A 20,963-nucleotide genomic window follows, 5' to 3' on the forward strand; every position below is an offset into this window, starting at 1 on the left:
CTGCTTTTAATTCCACCCCTCCTTTGTTTATTTATTGATTTATTCCATTTTATATGCATTACTGGCTTATCCTTGGCTCACTTCCTTATGCCCCCAGAAATGCCAGCTGCATGCCTGCCTGCCTTCCCTCCCTCCTCCCCTGCCCACCTCGCAGGGATGTTGTGTGTGGGGTGCCCGATTTTCAAAAATTCGCCAAAAATCAGGGGATGATGGGATTGCTTTGAAACTTGGCGTGCGTGTGTATATCCCCATGAGGTGTCATGGTGCCAAACATGAGGTTTCTAACTTGAACAGAAAAAAAGTTGTATAATTTTTTAGCTTTCAATGCAAGCCTATGGGGGGGGAAACGGAGCTCCGGATCCGGATCCGGAGCTCCGGGCGGAGCGGAGCGGAAGTGGGCGGAGCGGGGGCGGGGCGGAGCGGCCCGATCCGGAAAATGGCGGATCTGCAAGTGAAGCGGAGCGGGGGGTCCGTGCACACCCCTAGTAAAAACATGGTGTGATGGAGCTCTAAGAATCTAGTACCTGAATTTGCTTTTCCCCCCCCTTCCTCCCAATCCCCTTTCTTTTTGTTTCATGTTTTTCAGACTGTAAGCCTGTGGGCAGGGACTGTCTTAAGAAACATTTTTGTAAGCTGCTTTGAGAGTCCTTTTTGGCTGAAGGGCAGGATAAAAGTGCTATAATAAAATAAATAAATTAAAAACTGCTCCTTTAACAAAAATGTGTACATCTCCATCATTTTTAAAGATAAAGAGATGAAACTTGGCACCCTGATAGCTCTTGAGTAGGGCTTTAGCCATGCCAAGTTTAAATCAGATCCCATGTGGCGTTACACCCCACAAGTCAGTTCCCAAATGTATGTCTGCAGTTTGTAAGTCTGTGGGTTTTAGAATGTTAGCCTGAGTAGGTGGAGTTAGAATGTTTTGGGAGGGGGGAGGAGTGATATATAAGGGAATGACTGAGGCGATTGTGGGGGGACTTGTTAGGTACTCTTAGAGTCTTTAGTGCTCTCTGTGTTTAGGGTACTTAAGTTCTGGGAAATTTGAGAGTCAGTGTAGAGAGTGGTGTCTTTAGAGTGTGGTGTGCACATAGTTGATGTATATTAATCAATACTGATAATAAAGAAAGTTCAAGACTGATTGTGTGAGAAAAAGGAAAGTGCGTATGTGAATGAGTGAAAGGATTGGATGAAAGGATTCAAAAAGGTTTTTAAATGTTTTATTTGAAACAAAACTTGTGAACTTTTAAAAATAAATTTTAATTATTTGGTTTTTAACTACCACAAAAATCCCACGTGTCTGTTTGGCATTTATCATCTAAGATTTACACATTTAGCACCCACTCTGACAATAATTCACCTCAGCACATATAACTCACAGTGTTTTATTTTATACTAGCTGTACCCGGCCACACATTGCTGTAGCTCAGTCTGGTTAAATGGAAAAGAAAGAAAAGAGAAAGCGCACGTTTCTAATATGTTTAATTTCACAATGCTTGTGGGTATACAAAAATTTTTGTTGTTCCATTGTCTGTGCAGATATAGAGATTGTCTGGTTTGTCAACGCAACATATAATTGTCCATGTGAGAACCAATCCGTGTCTAGATCTAAACCGCACAATTCTAAAGATTGGCCCTGAGCTTTGTTGATGGTGATTGCAAACGCTAATCGAATTGGGAATTGCAATCTCTTAAATTGAAATGGCATATCCGTTGGAATCATAGGAATGCGAGGAATGAGGACATCTTCACCTTTGAAAGGTCCTGTCAAGATTGTTGCTTCTACGACGTTGCTTAGTAATTTTTTTACTGCAAGCCACGTGCCGTTGCAAAGCTTTGGCTGGTTGATATTTCGCAACATCATAATTGGCACGCTGATTTTCAATTGCAGTACGTGCGGTGGCATCCCTGGCAGATCGAGTGAATTCAAAAATTCTGTTGGATAATTAACCGCTTCATCTGCTTCCACAACAGTGTCGACGGACTTGTATGTGACTGCCTCGCTTTGAATGTTAGACTGAATAATATTGTTAAGTTCGTAGACATCTTTGTTCTTGGCTGCAAGAATAGCTCGTTCACTCAGCCAATCGTGATTCTTATAATTGGTTTGATTATTGAGAAATACTTTTTGAACCAATTCTTCTTTTGACGTCACTAAATTGCAGAAGTTATGAGGCAATGAAATTCGTCCTGAGGTCAGATCAATCGGCACCTTTCTGTTCCCAACTTCCAGCAATTGACATGAGAATATCTCAGCTGATCGATCGTTTTGCAGCTGGACACACATATTTGTAGTTAATTTTAACGTCTTTAAAGTGTCACCACAAAGTAGAGTATTTCAGGGAAGCATTTATTTCGTCCGCTGGTGTCAATCGAGGAATTACAGGTAATGTTTGCCTGAAATCTCCTGCAAGCAATATTAATGCATTCCGAAATGGTCTGATGTTTCCATGCAAATCTTGCAATGATCAATCAAGAGGCTTGAGCGATTTTTTGTGCGCCATTGTGCATTCATCCCAAACAATAAGTTTGCATTTTTGCAATACTTTTCCCATGCCGGATGCTTTGGAAATGTTGCACCTGGGAGTTTCAATGAATTGCATGTTCAATGGCAATTTCAAAGCGGAATGAGCAGTTCTTCCACCTGGTAGCAATGTCGCAGCTATTCTGGATGACGCAAGAGCTAAGGCTATGTCATTTTGGGATTGAATTGCTGCCAGAATCAATGTAATTAGGAACATTTTACCAGTTCCTCCTGGCGCATCTAAGAAGAAGATTTCTCCAACCCCATTATTGACAGTTTGCATTATTTGATCGTAAATGCCATTTTGCTCAAGCGTTAGCTTAGGAATATTTGATTGCACATACGACAAAAGATCACCCGTGTTGTAATTTTGTTCACGATGCAATTCTACATGGAACGAAGCATGCGTCATTTTGACATAACGTGAAGAAAGCAGTTAACGTTGTAGCCAGTGGATTCAGGGCTATTTGTTGCACATTTGCAGCTGTGAAATAAACGCATTGTCCATTTTCTAGATGTACTGGTAAGTGAACAACAGCTGGACTTCGTTCATGTATGGGAAATGAAAGAATTCGCCATACAGCTTCATTGCTGCTTATGTATCTTCCAGCCTGACCAGCATGTGTTCCTTTTACGTCTAACAGATGGTGCTGTTTTTCAAAAAAAGCATGTTTTTACCTGTCACAGGTGTGACATCTATATAATATAGGTATATAAAAACACGCGTGTATTCGAATGCAACGTTGTGTCAAAATTTCAAAGCAATCGGTGAAGAACTTTCGGAGATTTTAGATTAAAAAGAATTTTTCCTGTCACAGGTGTGATGAGGAGGTTAGTGGGTTTTGGCCCCTCTGCTAGGCCGGAATCTCCTGACAGTTACCTTTCTTCAGAACTTGGAACTGAAGGCCGCAGTTCCAAGAAACACCGCTAGATGGCGCCAAATAGGAGAGAACATGGAAATAGGAGAGAAGGCAGAGGCAGTGGATGATGATGTCACAATGACCTCTCTCCTATTTGCATAAGTGGCTTGGAGGAGGCCTCTGGGCTTTTATATACCCTATTTCTTTGATTCTAAGACACACTTTTGTCCCCATCTATAATATAGTTACATAAAAACACACGCGTATTTGAATGCAACATTGTTGCATTCAATGAAGAACTTTCGGAGATTTTAGATTAGGAACAAATGAACATTTACATTTTTATTTATATAGATATTAAAATCCTTCTCCATTTAAACCCCTTTCTCCACATAGTTTGGAGGAAGGTGGTTTTTATCCCTTGCCTCAGGCGTATCAAGCGGTGGTGCTTGGCTAGAGCGGGGAGTAGCTGAGGCCGGGTCTGTTGTTCAGAGCCTGTGTCGTGGCATAGTAAGTGGTGGCAGAGTCGGGATCCGAAGTAGACTCTGTTCATTTATAGTGACAGAAGTCAAAAAGGATTTTATTTGTGAACAGGGCTCTGGATGATTACTGTGAAGCACCTCTGAGGTCCTTAGCTGTGAAAGTTACATATTACCTAAGTCAGAGGTTGCGCTGATACAATTCTATGACAGGATATTTTTGTCTGTGGTGAGATACTTATTATAAAATATCAAGTTTACCACTCCTGACCTCAACTGAAAACTCCCAGTACCATTTTATTTATTAAGGTTAAGTCTCTGTCTGATAACGATGGAGATTTTAGGGTTGAAGAAAGATGCCCTGTCAGACAGATGTAAACGTTTAAATTTGCCAACTGAAGGAAAGTCAGTTGATGAGATGAAATGGGCTCTTATAGAATATTACAGAGTTCATGCTGCGGATGAAACTGAGGTAAATCCTCTGAGGCAAATGCCTGTAGAAATGTCTCCTCAATACATGGAACTAGAAAGAGAGAAATTAAAACAGCACAGAGAACATGAATTAGAAAAGATTAAACAACAGGAAGCTGATAGAGAACTTGAATTAGAAAAGATTAAACAACAAGGGGAGTTGAAGAGAGCTGAGTTGGAACAACAAGAAAGGCTGAGGGGAAAAGATCAAGAGCTAGAGCTAGAACGAATTGCTTTGGAAAAGAGAAAATTTGAGCGCAAATATCAGAGGAGAATTGAGGAAGGGGCTAGACCTCCCAAATTATCTCCTAAAGACTTTACCCCTTATATTGAGGGGCAAGATCCCCAAATTTTCTTCAATGCCTTTGAAAAGGCAGCCATGATGTGGGAAGTAGAGCCACAAGATTACATGAAGTTTATCCCTAACTTGATCAAGGGAGACCTGGCTGAAATTTATAACAGTTTTCCTGTGAGGGAAGCTTTAGATTTTGCCTCATTTAAAACAACAGTTTATAAAAGATTTCGCTATGGGCCTGAGTATTTCCGGAAGAAATTTAGAAGTGTTAATGCTGTGTCATCCAAATCTTTTGTGGAGTTGGGACACAAGTTAGCGGATCATTTTGAGAAATGGATCACCTGTGCTGAGGTAAAAACCAAACAAGATTTAGTTGATCTGATGATCAAAGATCAATTAATTTTTCAAATCCCTCAGGATATAAGATTGCTGGTGAGAGATAGAGACCCAAAGACTTATCAAGATGCAGCTTCCCTAGCTGATCAATTTTCCTTAAATAGGGGCTATCATATGACCAGCAAGTCTACTAAAGAAAATAATATTAAACCAGGGTATAAACCTAATGGGGGTAAAAAGGAAGCTGAGGTAAATAAAAATCAGTTGCCAACGGAAAAGGCGGGAAACACCACCAAACCTCTGTTTGGAAAAACAGACCTCACATGTCATCATTGTGGGTTGGTGGGGCATATTAGACCACAATGTCCCAGGCTGAGAGAAGAGAAAGAGAAAAGTACCTCAATAAGGGGAGTAGATATAAATAAAGATGCTGAACATCCCCAAAGTTCTCAGTGTTACACATTAGTGTGGGGAGAAATGAAAGAATCAGATCAATCTTTGTGGGAAGATGTTCTCATAAATGGAAGGAGGCATAAAGCTATTCTAGATACTGGAGCTCAGTTATCTCTAATTAGAGCAGATCTTGTAATGAGTGAGGAGATTATTCCTCACAGAAAAATTAACATCAAACCTGTGAAAGGGCCCATAATTGAAATTCCTGTAGCCAAGATAGAAGTTACATGGAGGGGAGTCACAGGGAAATGTATTTTGGGTGTTAATTCCTGTCAGGAAGAACCTCTAATCCTAGGTACTGATATCACGGGGTTAGAAGGTAGAAAAGTTTTTTATTATTACATGCTCACAAGCAGCAGTGGAGGGTTTGTCAGACAATTGTAACAAATTTGGGGGGCGGAGCCGGACGTCATGACGGGTAAGGTCTCTTCTTGAGAGCTCCCGAAGGGGGGGATCTGAAAAGCTAATTATCTCATCTAAAAAGGCATGGGTCGTTAATGAAAGTGAAGGAGGATGATTATGATTGTTAAGAGAGGGTGAAAATCCTGTTTTTTGGAAGCAGACTCAGAATAAGGAGGAGAAAAACAGCCCGTTCTCTGGCTGCAAGCAGATGGAAGGAGGGGGGAGCAGAAAGCGAAACTAACTTTGGAATGTTAGAGCTCTCCTGTCTCCTAGTCTGATAAAGTGATGATTTATATACTCCTAATCTGAGAGAAAGGTTTAATTGGCAGTAAATTCACCCCTCTAAAAAAGCATCGAAGAATAAAGTGTTTATCTGTGTAAGAAGAGAGAGACGCGGTGGATTGTAATCGGGACAGTGATTGAGAGTTAAAAATAGATCCATGCCGTATATCAGAAAAAAAGGGGAAAAACCCCCGGGGAAGGCTACCTGGCAAAGAATTCATCCTTCTAACCATAATTTGGCCCGTCTTGAGAAAGTATCTGTAGAAAAAGACTTACAAAGCTCTGGAAGTGATTCAGACGGATCTATCAAAATGGCTGAGGGTTCTGGCACGGAGCCAATTTCAGCTGCACTGGAAGAATTGAAGAAACTGATTCTAGACAGCACTGCCACTTTGAGCAAGAAGATGGATATTAATGAAAAAAATGCAGTTTCACGAATGGGGGTGCTAGCAGATAAGATCGCGGCTAATGACAGAGAGATAAAGAAGCTAGATGTGGAAGTTAAAGCACTTGTGAAAAAACAGGATGTCTTTGAAAAAAGTTGTGAGCTAAAATTTCAAAGTCAAGATCTACAGCTGATCCGACTTCAAGATCAGGAGCGGCGTTGCAATGTACGCATTAAACAATTTGTTGAAGAACCAGGAGAGGATTTGAGAAAAATAGTTTTGAAGTGGTTCAACGATATGATGCCAGATCTGGATATAAAAGACTGTGATATTGAAAGGATCCATAGAGTGGGAGGAGCAAAGTATAGAGGATCAACCAGAGACATTCTTGTGAGATTTGGTAGTTACTACAAAAAAGAGCAAGTGATGAAGAAATTGAGGGCTATGGTCATGATTAAATATAAAGGCAAAACAGCGCAAGTATTCAACGATCTTTGTCAGCAAACACTCCAATGGAGGCACAGTGTTAAGCAAATAACTGAAACGTTAACAAAAAATACAGTGAGATATGCTTGGGGTTACCCAGTTTTTTTAAAGTTTTCTTATGCTGGGGGTGAACATAGAGTAACCTCTCTGGAGCAAGGCAAGGAGCTGCTGAAGAGATTGGGGTTATGTAATGATGCAAGTTTTGGAGCTGGAGATGAGAATGGAGCCGTAGCCGGGGCATCTGGGACGGGGTAAATGTGGAATGTTGTTATGAGATAATTAATATGATAAGTAGTTAAATACAGAGATCGTGCCGTTGTGGCGGGGCGCCGCCTCCCCCTCTCCCCTAAGTTAGATGGCCGGAGTAATAGACTTACGGGGATATGGGGAGGGGGAAAGTAGTGGGGGGGAAGAGGGGTTGGGGGGATCATTAGGGTGGGAGGGAGGGGGATGAAGGGGGGTTTAGGGTTTATTTTTATATTTGGTGTTGTATATGTTTATGAGTTGCAGAGCACACGGGATCGGAAGGAAAATCAAAAGGGTGATTATGAATAAGAATATTAAAGTATCAACGCTCAATGTTAAAGGTCTGGGGGCAGTCGTGAAAAGGAGAAGAATAGAACAAATGTTAAATAAAGAAAGATCAATATTATTATGTTGCAAGAAACACACCAAAAATTTGATGGCGTAAATGAAATCCGGACAAGGTGGTCTGTTTATTATGAGAAGTCATTAGGGACGTCAAAGAAAAATGGAGTAGCAATTTTGATTTCAAAAAAAAGTGGATTCATATTGGAAACTGTAAGAAAGGATGATAATGGTAGATATCTTATGATAAAGGGGAAAATAGAAAGTGAACAATATACATTAGTAAATGTTTATGCCCCTAATGAGAGACATAGAGAGTTTTTTATGAATTTATTTAATGAAATAGAGGAGTTTAGGGAAGGATATCTAATTTTAGCTGGGGATTTCAATATGGTAATGAATAATAGAGTGGATAGATCAAACCCCACAAATGTGGAAAAAAGAAATAATATTACTATATTGAATAAACTAGTAAAAGAAAAAGATTATGTAGATTGTTGGCGTTTACTGAATGGCTTGAATCCGGGATTTTCTTATTACTCCTCAGTTCATCAGACATACTCTAGAATAGATTATATAATGGTTTCAAAAGAGTTTGCAAGTAAGGTATGTAAAATGGAAATGGGGGTAATAAAGGTAATGGACCATGCATTGTTAAGTTTAGAATTTACAGTTAAAAAGAATTATAAGGAAGCGTTTAGGTGGAAACTAAACACAAAACTTTTGAAGTATAATAAGGTGGTAGAAAAAATGCAAAGAGAAATGATAGAGGCTTGGGAAATTAATGAGAAGGGAGGAATGTCAAGGGCAGTAGTTTGGGATACCATGAAGGCAGTATCGAGAGGGATATGTATTAGAGAAATGTGTAATTTAAGAAGGCAACAAGTAGCAGAGCAGGAACAATTGGAGGAAGAGATTAAGAAAATGGAGAAAGATTATTGGCAACATAAAAATAAATATAAATTAATAGAAATACAGGCAAAGAAAAAACAATTAGAAAATTTAAATTTAGAGGAGGTTCAAAAGAATTTAATATATATGAAAAGGGAGTATTTTGAAAACAGTAACAGGAATTCTAAAGTGCTTGCCAGGCTCACACAAAAAGAAAAAGCCAGGAACGGGATAGGGATTTTGAAGGATAAACAAGGGAAGTATTGTCATACAATGAAGGATAAAGTAAAGATTTTTCAGGAGTTTTATCAGGAATTGTATAAGGGAAAGGATACTCAAAAACAAAAGTTGGAAGCTTATATAGAAAAATATATAAAGAAGAGAATAAAAATAGAGCATAAAGAGTTAATGGAAAAGGTAATAACGCAAGGAGAAGTAGAAGAAGTAATTGAGAACCTGAAGCCGGGTAAATCACCGGGGGTAGACGGTTTAAGACCAGAATATTATAAGGTTTTTAAAGGAATTTTAATACCAAAATTAATAAATTTGTTTAATTCCATATTGGAAGGGGATAGAACGCCAGAATCATGGGAACACTCATTAATAATTTTAATACCAAAACCAGATAAAGATTTGACTGTCCCTGATTCATATAGACCTATTTCATTAATAAACCAAGATGCTAAGCTTTTTTCAACTATCTTAGCAAGGTGGTTGAATAAATTTATAGAGGAATATATAGGGGAGGATCAATGTGGATTTGTGGCAGGTAGACAGATGCCTAATTTAGTGGGAAGAGTATTAAATGCAATACAGGTGATAAATAAGTCTAGGGTTAAAGCGGGAATTCTGGCATTGGATATTTTTAAGGCTTTTGATTGTGTGAGCTGGCAAGCTTTAAAGATGGTTATAAATAAAATGGGGTTTGGAAATAATAGCGATAATAGAACAGTTATACTCTCAAAATACAGCCGTAGTGGTAGTGAATGATGGTGTGACAGATAAGATACGACTAGCCAGAGGGACAAGGCAAGGTTGTCCGCTCTCACCAGTCCTATTTGTAATGGTAATGGAATTATTGGCGAATGCAATACGAGAAGATGAGGAGATTGAAGGAATAGGTAGTATGAAGGAAATTAAATTGAATATGTTTGCAGATGACACGTTGTTGACGATAAAGAATCCAATAGAGAAGATGGGGAGAATTAAACAACAATTGAGAGAATTTGAGGATATTACGGGGTTAAAAATAAATTGGTCTAAATCAGAATTGATGTTGTTTAATTATACTAAAAAGGAAGAGAAGGATTGGGAAGAAAAGGGAAGAGAAATTAGAGTTAAGAATCAGATTAGATATTTGGGAATAAAAATTACGCAGAAATTAGAGAGTTTAGAGAAAGAGAATTTAAATGTGTTAAAAAGAGAGATTTTAGCAAAATTGGAAAAATATAAAAGGTTAAATTTATCTTGGTTTGGAAGAATAACATTAATAAAAATGAAGATTTTAGCAAAGATTAATTTTGTGTTCAGGATGCTACCAATAAAAATTTCAGAATTAGAGCTAAAAAGTTGGCAAAGGATTATAAATAATTATTGTAATGGTGATAAGAAAGCGAGGGTAAATAAAAGTAAATGGTATTTGAGCCAAAAAAAGGGAGGATTGGGTCTCCCGAATATTAAATTATATTATGTAGCTAATAGATTAAGATATATAGTGGAGGCAATTACAGGATTAGGGGAATTAGATTGGATGGAAGAAAAAATTACGAGTAATATAGAGACTAAATTGGAAAATGTATTTTTTATGGAAGGGAAAAAAAATGGGTGGAAAGTATAAATAACCCGCTCTTGAGGTTTCACTGGGAAATTTGGAGTAAATATAAAGGGGAGCTGCTTCCAAGCGGCTCTCCTTTGTCACCGGTAATAATGTTGAAGAATTTCCCGGAGGAATTAAAGAGTAGATTAAGTAAAGTTTTAATAGAAAAAAAAATGAAATTAAAGGATTGGTTAAGAGGAATGAGTACAAGAGAGGATATGGAAGAGGTTTTGAAGGATAAAAAATTAACTTGGTTAAATTATAGGCAATTAGAACAGTGGACTAAAAAGTGGGTAAGAGATAATGGAGAGTGTAGAGAATTAACAAAGTTCGAGGAACTAATAGTTAAGAAAGATAATGAAAGGGAGAAAAGAACAGTGTTAAAAGGGTTGATGAGTGAATTATATAGAATATTGGTAGAGAAAGGGACGGTGGATAATTTGGGTAAAATGGTTTGGGAGACAGATTTGAAGGTACAAATAGGACAACAGGGTTGGGAGGGATTATGGAAACAAAGAGCGTTGAGAAATATGTCAGTAAGAATAAAAGAGAATTATTATAAAATTGTATGGAGGTGGTACCTAACTCCGGTTAGATTGAATAAGATAAACAATCAGCAATCAGAAAATTGTTGGAGAGGTTGTGGGGTTAAAGGAACGTATTTGCATATGTGGTGGGAATGTAACTATGTTCAGAAATTGTGGAAGATGGTGTTTTTGGAGATTGAAGAAATTGTGGAAATGAAGATAGAACGAACACCAAAAGTTGCATTGCTGTCACTATTTGAAGAAGATTTTAAATGTAAAAAGGAAACTAAGGAACTGATAACGAATTTGTTGATTGCAGCAAGATTGATTGTAGCTAGGAACTGGAAGATTCAAGGGGAATATTCTATTGAAGAATGGTATAAAGAAGTATGGGATATAGCTATTAATGATAAATTAACAAGTAATATTAAATGGAGAAGAGGTATAGCTAAATCAAATGATTTTGAAGGAATTTGGAAACAGTTCCTAATATTTGTGTTTTCAAAAGGAAGTGGGAAACCACCAGCAGAAGAAAGTATGAGATTCTGGAATCAGGAATGAGATCCCGAGGTGGGGGGTGCACTTGTAGGTTATTTGATTATGTTATTAAGATAAGATTTTGTATTCAAATTGAACATTATGTAGTATGTTGTTGTTGTTGTTGTTTTTATGTGAATGTAAATGTGTATGTTTAAGTATTGTAGAAAATAAAAAAAATTATAAAAAAAAAAAAGTAACAAATTTGGAGATGCTGAAGGCATGCCTCTGCAGTTGCCTAGCAACCCAGCTGAAGGAACTGCTGAGCCAGGAAACATCGTTGCAAAAACTGATACCACGTTTGCTTTACCCACAGGAAATGATCCCAGCTTGGAAATTTTAAGATCCAAAGCTGAAGCACAAGGAACTTCTTTTAGTGACACTCAGAAAGAGCAGGTTTTCTGGGATCGGAGACTCCTATACCAAAAGTGGTTGCCCAGGAAGAAACAAGGAAGTTGGGGGGCTGAAAAGCAGCTTGTGGTACCAAAACCATATAGGGACCAGCTGCTGAAATTAGTTCACGACTCCTTTTTGGCAGGCCACATGGGGATAGGTAAAACCTGGAAAAGGTTGAAGGCTAATTATTACTGGCCGAATATTTCTAGGGAAGTCACAGAGTTTTGCAAGTCCTGTGAGAGTTGCCAGAGGGTCGGGAAAAGTGGGGACAAGGTCAAGGCTCCCTTAAATCCCCTACCACTTACCAACCAACCCTTTTTAAAGATAGGACTGGACCTCGTAGGACCTTTCCCTAGACCTACACAGATAAGAAAAATGTTTCTATTGACCATTATAGATTTTGCCACAAGGTTCCCGGATGCTGAAGCCCTTCAAAATGTTGATGCCTTGTCAGTAGCAGAAGCCCTATTAAAAATCTTTTGTTGCTGGGGTTTCCTCCATAAAATTTTGAGTGATCAAGGCTCAGCTTTTCTCTCTGATGAAATGAGATGTTGCAGTGTCAAACATATAACATCTACTGCTTTCCACCCCCAAACAAAGGGGCTAGTTGAAAATTTTAAGGATACCATTGGGCCAATGATTAAGACCTATGTGGCAAACTATCCCTTTGCTTGGGACAACAAATTACCCTACTTTCTTTTCGATTGTAATGAAGTTCCCCAGGACTCCACTGGATTCTACCCCTTAAAACTAATGCTGGGGAGAAATGTATGTGGTCCCCTAAGTATAATGAGGAAAAGTTGGGAAGAACCTGACATTATTCAGGATAAGACTGATCCCACTACCTATCAACTTGATGTGCCATGGGTTGAAAAATTGAAAGTTGTGCATATTAAAATGCTGAAACCTAATTATGAGTACACCATCCCAATTCACCAAATTTCATGCACCTCCCGAGATGAAACTTTAAGTGAACCAGGTTTATTGATGGAGAGTAGAGAGGAAGGTGGCCTTGAAAGCATTAAGTGGGACAACGACACCTCTCCAGTGGGGAGGGAGGCCAGTTGGGGAGTTTTACAGCAAGATTTCCATCTGTTCAGCTCCAGAACAGAGCGAACAAAGATTCCAAAACACGAGGTCGAGACGGAGACCCATTCCCTTATCGGGTCGTCTGCTGATAGGGTAAATGGGAGAATTTTAGAAGTAGTCAAAGAAAAGTTTATTCTGGCCTCAGACACTTCAGAGGTCAGAAATAGAGCAGAACTGTTGCAGACAGTGGACAATGTGAACCATCCCGTGGCCTATTCCAGCAGAAAATTGACACAGAGGGAAAAAAGCTGTTCTGCTGTCCAGAAAGAGTGTCTGGCCATAGTTTGGGCTATGGACAAAGTCAAGCCGTGCGTGTGGAGATGGTGGTTCATCCGGCAAGCAGATCATCAGGCGCTGTTGTGGCTGCAATCCATGGAAAGCCACAACCAACTTTTGCAGCAGTGGTCGTGGTGGACCCAGGACTTCAACACGGAGATCCAGCATGTGACAGGTCAAGAGAACATCAGCGCAGACGGACTGTCTCGCCAGGAATCGTCCAATTCACCAATAACGTGAGACTTTGTTATGGACATTATGATGCTCCTGGACTTTAAAATTGGAGCCAAAAAGTGGAGTAATAAAAATGTGGTTCTTTTAAATCTTGTTTGATTTTCCAAGAGGTTTGTATGTATATATATTGTTATTGCTATTAATTGTTATGTATAAATGTTTAACCATTTTATTTCCCAAACCCTATGTACAGGTCCAGGTATTAAACCAGCCCCATACTCGGGTTTTTTTTAAAAAGGGGGGGAATATGTGGCGTTACACGCCACAAGTCAGTTCCCAAATGTATGTCTGCAGTTTGTAAGTCTGGGTTTTAGAATGTTAGCCTGAGTGGGCGGAGTTAGAATGTCTTGGGAGGGGAGAGGAGTGATATATAAGGGAATGACTGAGGGGATTGTGGGGGGACTTGTTAGGTACTCTAAGAGTCTTTAGTGCTCTCTGTGTTTAGGGTACCGTATTTTCCGGCGTATAAGACGACTGGGCGTATAAGACGACCCCCAACTTTTCCAGTTAAAATATAGAGTTTGGGATATACTCGCCGTATAAGACTACCCCTCTTCCAACGCACACCAAATAAAAATTAAAAAAACATCAGATTTGATTTCAATCCTATTACCTCCTTCTCTGCCTTTCAGATCTCACACACACGCGCGTGCACACACACAGAGAACACAGACCTCTGTCCGGAGTTGCTTGCCCCCCATCACTCTCCTCCTTCCTTCCCTCCCTCGCGCTCTCTCGCTCGCTTGCTTTCTCTCTCTCTCTCTCTCTCTCTCTCTCTCTCTCTCTCACACACACACACACACACGCACACAGAATACAGACCTCCGTCAGGAGTTGCTCGCCCCCCTCGCTCTCCTCCTTCCTTCCCTCCCTCGTGCTCCCTCGCTCGCTCGCTTTCTCTCTCTCTCTCACACACACACACACACGTGCACACACACACACAGAACACAGACCTCCGTCAGGAGTTGCTCGCCCCCCCTCGCTCTCCTCCTTCCCTCCCTCGCGCTCTCTCTCTCTCCCGCTTTCTCTCTCTCTCTCTCTCTCTCACACACACACACACACACACACGCACACAGAATACAGACCTCCGTCAGGAGTTGCTCGCCCCCCTCGCTCTCCTCCTTCCTTCCCTCCCTCGTGCTCCCTCGCTCGCTCGCTTTCTCTCTCTCTCTCACACACACACACACACACACACGTGCACACACACACACAGAACACAGACCTCCGTCAGGAGTTGCTCGCCCCCCCCTCGCTCTCCTCCTTCCCTCCCTCGCGCTCTCTCTCTCTCCCGCTTTCTCTCTCTCTCTCTCTCTCTCTCTCTCTCTCACACACACACACGTATTTACAGTGACAGAGTTCTCGAAAGGGGTATGAATTGGGGTTAGGGGGTGAAGCTTAAAACGTTAAAAATTGCTAAAAATTAGGGCATGCTCAGATTGGCTTGAAACTTGGCATGAATGTGGATATAGATGGCATCTCTGAGGGTGCCCACTTTCAAGTTTGTATCTGTAAAGATCTCAGAGTAAATCCCATTTCTGAAAATGGGGTGGGGGATTTTCAAATATTTCCCAATAATCACTGGATGCTTGGATTTGCTTGAAGCTTGGCATGAATGTGGATACATGGATAAGCTCTCATGGTGCCAATTTTGAGGTTTCTAACATTAACAGAAAAAAGTTATAGGCGTTTGGATTTCAATGCAAGTCTATGGTGGGGGGAAACGGAGCTCCAATCTGGATCCGGAGCTCTGCAGCAAAGCAAAGTGGACCATAGGTGGATCAACGCAGGGCCGAGTGGACCCTCTCTGGAAGTTGCGGATTGGGCGGTCCGTGCACAGCCCTAATGCTAACTCACCCTGAAACATACCCGATGGGCTTTTCTAAGGGTAAGGATCTTGCACATTTGCACTTTAAAAACAAACTTTTTGCCTATAGAGTAAAGAGTACCACCATTTTTTAATCCAGGAAAAAATGTGCCTCATGTGGTAGGGATTCCTCCATCAGAAGCAGAAATGTACAAAGGCATAGCTACATTTGAGCTATGCTGGAGGATAATATAATCAGTAAAAATACAAACTGGAGCACTAAACATATCATATGTGCACTACACATTTAAATAGGAGATAGCTACATTTTTTGTGGAATTGCTCAATTTCTTGCTCCAATTGTCCTCTAATATTTAAAAAACAAACAAGCCCAGACTCCAAAACACATTTTTGAGATTTTCTACCTTTTCATTTTTCATATCTGAATTGATGTAACAAGGGAGACCATTAGAACTTTTAAACATGTTTTACTCTGGGTTCAAGCACTATCTGTGATGCACTTTTAACATCTCTGGGGCTTAATCTTGACGAGCACGGGAGGAAAGCACATTGCTCTTATTCTCCACCATATGATGTTCTGCTCCTTCAGTGTTATAGGGCAGAGCTGGCTGTCCCTAAAACCCAGAAAAACATTCTCCCCCCTCCCCCTCCCCCCCTCCATTTTGCCCACAGTTCTGAGAAGAAGCAAAAATTCCAAGTTATCCAGGGCAGGACCTGAAAGGAGAATCTGTACGTTTGTGGAGGGAGCTCTTCTCCTTTGCTGATGCATAGTTTGCTCTAATGGGGTGAAATGGGAGGTGTTCTCCCTAGAAGAGCCCCCCACCCCAATTTTGCCCCATTGGAATAAACGGTCAGGGAGCAGCAGGTGTCTAGTTTTATAAACTGGAGATACATAGCTGTGCATCTGCAAAGTAAAGGATAAAAGCTCCCTCTACAAATGTGCATTCGGATATAAGTTGGGGTGAATTTACGCAGAATCAGAGAAGTTAATTAACACAACCCTGCCCCCTCTGCTCAGTTCCCGCCCGCCCCCGCTCAACTCTGGAGCAAGGTCACATGGTGGAAGGGCTGTGGTGACCTCACTTTGAAGAAAAAAGTAAGTTCCTGGCTCTTTTACTGCACAGCTTTGATGAAAAGCCCCGCAGTGGCTGTGAGTGAGTAGCTGTGTCATATAACTGACCCAGCACCACTACGCAGCCACTGAAGAGCTTAGAAGATGTACAGGCAGCCCCTAGGTGCAAACTGCCCAAAGCCATTCCCAAATATAGGACACCCAAAAGTTGGCAATAGAGCAGTTTTTGTTTTTGCTCCTTTGCTGTACAGCAAGGTGACAAGTTTACAACGTTTGTGAAGATGAGGCACACTTGAAGCAAATGGGAATATAGCTCCTTCATACAGGCCTCCCCCATTCCCTACCAAGGACAGCCTCTTTTAGAAGGGTAATAAATGTGTCAAAGCTTTGCCGTGCAATAATCTCTATCTGCATCAGAGTTGTTATTGTCCTATTAACAGTGCACTCACTGGTGCCCCTGAGAGAGGCAGATACTTCCAAGGATGCTTGTAGAACTTCAGGATGTGACCCAAATAAAGAGAACAGGAAGAAAAGCAAAAGTTCCATTAGGTTGATGAATTCTCACACAGAGGCGGCACCTCAACTTTTGCTGAGGTGACACTTGACTGATCTTCAGACAACACTTATGCATGATCTTCACCAAACACAACATTCTTTGTCCAGTTTCACTGGACTAAGCTGTGGAAAGGGCCCCCAGCTACACAGAATTCTTCATCAACATAATGAAGAATTCTATTCAGGGCCTAATGAATTCCAAAGTATGCATTATTCAATGTTAACAGGAGTTGATTGTATAAAAGATACCGTTATGCCAGGTTTGCCTGCTTAAAAATGCTGACACTTTGACACTATTTAAAACCTCTTAATCCATTTCTACTAAACTGTAGTCTGCTGACTGTAATAATGTGCAACCTTTTCAGAAATACATAGCTGCTCAAAAGGTGGTCTGCTTGGTCAGAATACATAAGGAAATACGTTATTGGTCCAGTATCAATTAACACAGAACTACACTGAGTTGTTGTTGTTGTTGTTATACAAAAATGTTCCTCAGACTGGTGAAGAGTTCTCTATAGATACTGCCTGTGAGTGATGTATTGCTTGTATTGCAGGCAACTACTTTTCAAATTGCTTATCCTGCCCACACTGGTCCATTATTGAAGTTCTTATGTATCTCAAAAGATTGCAGTCACATACCAACAGAAACTGGTAGACTATGAGTTTTTAAACTATTTAAGCCAAAAATGTACATACTCTTACACCAAACATCTACTAGAGACAGATGAAGAATTTTGCAAGTTTTGATCTTGTACCGCTCACGTTGCCAAGCATTAGGGGTGTGGTATGGCCTTACCTGGAGCATTAGCTAGTTTCCAATATTTAGAAGCTTACAATTAAGAGAGATAAACCAAGGTTCAGAGCAGGGTACCACAGGGCTCAGTCCTGGGCCCAGTGCTCTTCAACCTTTTTATTAATAACTTGGATGAGGAGGTGCCGGGAATGCCTATCAAATTTGCAGATGTTGCAAAATTGACAGCTAACACCCTGGAAGACAGAAGCAAACTTCAAAGTGATCTTAATAGGCTGGAGCACTGGGCTGAAAACAACAGACTGAAATTTAATAGGGATAAATTACAAGTTCTACACCTAGGAAAAAGAAAGCAAATGCACAATTACATGGTGGAGGATACTTGGCTCAGCAGTACTACAAGTGAGAAGGATCTTGGAATTGTTGTAGATCACAAGCTGAATATGAGCCAACAGTGTGATGCGCCTGCAAAAAAAGCAAATGCTATTTCGGTCTGCATTAATAGAGTAAGATGCTGGTTCTCTTCTATTTGGCACTGGTTAGACCTCATCTTGAGTACTGTGTCCAGTTCTGGGCACCACACTTCAAGACAAGAGGAAGGCAACAAGGATGATCAGGAGTCTGGAAACAATGCCCTATGAAGAGAGACTGAAAGAACTGGGCATGTTTAGCCTGGAGAAGAGAAGATTGAGGGGAGACATGACAACACTCTTCAGATACTTGGAAGTACACAGAGCAGGGCCAAGATCTCTTCTCAGAGTGCAGGACATGGAATAATGGGCTCAAGTTACAGGAAGCGAGATTCCGGCTGGACACCAGGAAAAACCTCCTAATTATTAGAGCAGTATGACAATGGAATTAATTACCTAGGGAGGCAGTGGGCTATCCCACACTAGAGGCATTCAAGATGCAGCTGGACAGCCATCTGTCAGGTATGTGGATTCCTGCATTGAGTAGGGGGTTGATGACCTTATAGGCCCCTTCCAGCTCAACAATTCTTTGGTTCTATGTAAATTCATAAAAACCATCATTTAAGGACCTAACACCAGCAAAGGGACAGTAGCCATCCCTATCCTTTTGGCCATATTTTCCATTTGGCCTACATCCTGGCATTCAATTCAACTACTTGTCCAGATCTCACACTTCAGATCTGAAATCCCTTGCAATTATAGTCAAGTCCCACTACAGAGATCTCCCATAAAATGACTGTTGTAGGGTCACAATACAGAGAAACATTTGTGTTGTATCCCGCCTTGATCCAGTAACTATTATTATTATTATTATTATTATTATTATTATTATTATTATTTAAGCAAACATTCCCAATATATACTTATTCCAATTACACCCTCTTAGGCTCTCAGCAAATCATATCCTATGCCCTTAAACATGGCTTTTGGTTCCTATAGAATGAGACTTGAATTGACTCTTGATCCACAGCACAGTATTACTTTGTTAATATCAAAAAAATAAAGACAGCAACATCAAAATAAGTTTAAAGACACAAAAATCAAAACAAGAAAAGAATGTGGAAACTCTACCACATTCAGGCTGAAGAAGGGAACAGATGAGACTTCCCCCCTGCCCCTGCCACCAAAAGTTCCTTTTGCTTCTGTCTAATAGAAATCAGACAATTCATAGAAGAAAAACAAGGGATGGAAGAGGGAGATCATTGGACTAAAGGGAAAAGAGAAAGTGGAATAGAAAGACACAGAATGGATTTAAGAGACAGGCAAGAGGGAAATGCAACAGAAAGCTTTTTAAAACGGGAGGAACCCCCACCGCCCCCATAGACAATCTAAAAGGCAACCATATTCTGATGGGGCTGTAACTCCATTCTGGGTTTCAGTCAGAACCAACCAGATGAACTATCCAAAATGCTGAACCTTATCCCCAAAATAGGTTCAGCACCTTGGATAGCTCTTTTAAAGTTCTGGCTGATTCTGATTGAAACCCATAGCGGATTCACAGCCCCAACAAATCGGAGCCACCAACCTCCACTAAGTGGAATAGGTAAGAAAACAGCTTGATAGATACGAGGCAGGGAGTTGACGACGGACAGAGAAGCTGCCCGGCTTGCCGGGCCAATCTGTCTGCCTTCCCTCGAAAACGTCCCCCCTTTGCGTGGGACACGCAGAAGTCTTGCCCACGCGGGCTCCAAGCGGCCACTTCGCCACGCAAACCTGCTCAGCACTTAGGGGCGAAGCAAAGCCCGGCTCCGGCTCCGGCTCCGGCTCCCTCGCGTTGCTTCAAACCCAGGGGAGACCGGCGAGCTCCCGGCCCCACCGAAGGCTGCCTTGGCGCTCGACGTCGCCTTAGCGCGGCGGCGCGTTCCCTTCTCCCTCCTTACCCGGCCAGCTGCTGCTCAGCTCAGCATCGCTCGCAACATCGCCTCGTCCCGGGTCGATCAGGCGGCGGCGGCAGCAGCTCGCGCTGGAGAAGAGAGTGCGCCTGCAAACGCCGCGCGCCTGCCTCCCGGGACCCTTGGGGGCGCGCACGGCGCTATCCCGGCTCGGGGTGTGGTGGGTGTGTGGCTGCGATCCGCGCCTCGCACTGTAGTTCGAGCGTTGACACGGGCAGCGCGCGAGCCGCGACAGCTGCACCAATTAGCGCGAAAGAGAGGGAAACCGTTTGCTGAACTTTGCAACTAAGATTGTAGTGCCTGAATTTGCTTTCCTTTCCCCCCTCCTCCTCCCTCCCAATCCCTTTTCCTTTTGTGTCATGTCTTTTAGATTGTAAGCCTGTGGGCAGGGACTGTCAAGAAATACTTTTGTAAGCCGCCATGAGAGCCTTTTTTGGCTGAATGGCGGCATAAAAATCCTTAAATAAATAAATAAATAAATGTCTGCCGCGTGTAAAAAGGTTCCTTGCATTCAATGAGGACGGAGATGTGGATGATTACCTTAACAATCCCAGGAGACGCAGAGGACAGGCAGAATGATCAAGGAGATGGAGCAGCCTCCGAACAAGGAAAGGCCAAAGTTTGAGGGCTTTTTAGGTATTACCATACATGGAGAGTATGACTGAGCTTTATAAACCTATGAAGGGGTGGGCTGGAGGAAATGGGTTCACCCCCCCCCCAACGCCCCTCTAAGAGCACGAGATCTGAGGGCCATCCCATAACCTGGAGGGGCTGCCTCTTTCCGTGAGCAGAGGCCAACTGGAAGGCACCCAGCACAGACCCACAGAGGGAGGCCGGGAACGAGGGCTTTAAGAGCTCTAGGGCGGCCTCCAAAGAATGGCCGCCAAAAGATCGTCCTCTTCAGCTCAGCACCAGGGCTGTATTCGAAATAAAGCAGTATCTTCCAGCATTGTGAGATGCGTTTAGGATCGTATCTGTGTTTTGTTCCTAGTTATTGTATTAGGCATGATTAGTTGTATATCCACCCTAAGAGGATAAGGGGCTTTATTTATTGTTTGATATTTTACCCTGCC

At 41.5% G+C, this 20,963-nt stretch overlaps 1 protein-coding gene across 2 annotated transcripts in view; it reads right to left on the reverse strand.

Annotated features, from left to right (window-relative positions):
• ZNF385C (zinc finger protein 385C) overlaps window positions 1-19,928 on the reverse strand; it is a 337,585-nt gene extending 317,657 nt beyond the window's left edge. For both annotated transcript variants that reach the window (XM_063137991.1, XM_063137990.1), the window contains exon 1: window positions 19,879-19,928. The gene's annotated coding sequence lies outside the window, so the exon portion shown is untranslated. The remainder of the gene's footprint in view (window positions 1-19,878) is intronic.
• Between the last annotated feature and the right edge of the window lie 1,035 nt (window positions 19,929-20,963).

The sequence above is a fragment of the Elgaria multicarinata genome, chromosome 11, assembly GCF_023053635.1.
Source record: "Elgaria multicarinata webbii isolate HBS135686 ecotype San Diego chromosome 11, rElgMul1.1.pri, whole genome shotgun sequence".
Classification (NCBI taxonomy): Eukaryota; Metazoa; Chordata; class Lepidosauria; order Squamata; family Anguidae; genus Elgaria; species Elgaria multicarinata.